Source organism: Penaeus japonicus, unplaced genomic scaffold (genome assembly GCF_977035675.1).
Source record: "Penaeus japonicus unplaced genomic scaffold, GWHDUDI00000001_assembly GWHDUDI00000002, whole genome shotgun sequence".
NCBI classification, from domain to species: Eukaryota; Metazoa; Arthropoda; class Malacostraca; order Decapoda; family Penaeidae; genus Penaeus; species Penaeus japonicus.
In genome coordinates, this window is record NW_028234404.1 from 19,590,595 (window position 1) to 19,592,376 (window position 1,782).

The following is a 1,782-nucleotide window of genomic DNA, read 5'->3' on the forward strand; positions in this document are numbered from 1 at the left end:
CATTGCATTTTTTAATGTCTATATCTAAGAAAGGAATGTGTCCTTCCCTTTCTATTTCAACTGTAAATTTAATGCTATCATGTTTTGAATTGAAATATTCATGAAATTTGGCAACCTGTTCTTTGGAGGTAAATAGGAGAAATGTATCATCAACATATCTGTAATAGAAGGCTGGCTTGAATTCAGAAGGGCATTCTCTTAGCCAGATTTCTTCAAAATGAGACATAAAAATATTAGCTAAGGTTGGGCCTAAAGGACTACCCATAGCTACCCCATCAATTTGTTTAAAAGTTTGATCATTAAACATGAAGAGAATGTCATTTGTTGCAATGTCTAATAGGTTCTTAAACTGTCTCTTGTTGATACCATGTACTGTGGAATCATGATTGAATAATGCTTCTAAAATTATGTTGGAAGTTTCTTGCAATGGAACATTTGTGAACAGATTGGTCACATCAAGACTGGCCATGAAATATTGATCAGCATTAGGAATATTAGAAATAGTATTTACAAAAGAAAAAGTATCATGTATAGTGTGTACATTGGATGTTAAACACTTTAGTTTGGGCACAAGAAATTTTGAAATATTGTAATTGACTGTTCCTATGGCTGACAGAATAGGCCTAAGAGGAGTATTCTCCTTGTGGATCTTAGGTAAGCCATAAATTACACCTGGTTTAGAGCCTGAAGCATGTAAGGTTGAATAAGTATATTGATCAATTACATCTTGCTTCTTTAATTCTGTTAATATTCTATTTAACTTGTCTTCCTTCCTGATAATGATTTTTAGAGGATCCTCACTGACTAAAGCAAATCTAGAAGTGTCAGATAAGATGTCCAACATTTTGTCTATGTAATTCTGCCTGTTTAAAAGTACAACACCTTGGCCTTTGTCTGGTTTAGTAACAATAATGTCTTTATTGCTTCCTAGGTCCTTCAAAAGTTTAACCTCTTCTTTCTTTAAACCGGATTCTGTTTTGTTGCAATTGAAACTGTAGTAATGTGAGAAGGCTAAGTTTCTAATGGTAGATTTTACATTTTGACTTGCATGAGAATCCTTATTCAAAATGTCATGTTTGTCAAGGGCTAATACCATTAGCAGTTTTTTCAAAACCAAGGATAAGGTTAGAGACTCCCTAAACTCGTCCACTATATATAAATATGTATGTGGTAGCTGTAATGCTGTCTATGTTGGAAAGACCACCCGAAATCTTTCCATTAGGGTTGACGAGCACAAAGGAATCTCTTTCCGGACAAAATCCAGGTTGAATAAACCCATGTTTTCATCCATCAGAGATCATAGTGAAGAGAATGATCACCCAATCAATAATTGCAATTTTTCCATTATTGACTCTGCTACCTGTGATATAGATCTATGCATTTTAGAAAGCATATGGATATGGAAACTAAAACCGGAACTAAATGAATATAGTTCATCAACCAACCTGGAAATATTAAAATAGTGCAGTCACCCCCGTATCCATTTTCTTTCTTCTTGGCACGGGTTGCGTGCTCTTACCTCTTGACACTTTTACTCTGTGTACAACCAACCAGCAGATTGCAAGTATGTATGATATTTTATGAACCTGTGTTTTACCTTATTGATGCTTTTGTGTTATTCTTAATTATGTTTACTTTTACTATTTTATTACTTTTAACATATATGTTTTATTCTTATATTACAGTCACTGATGATGAGTATTGTAATACTCGAAACGTTTGAAATAAATAATGTTCCCTGCTGCCCTGGCTGTTAACTTCCTTATTAAGGCCCGCTTCCCA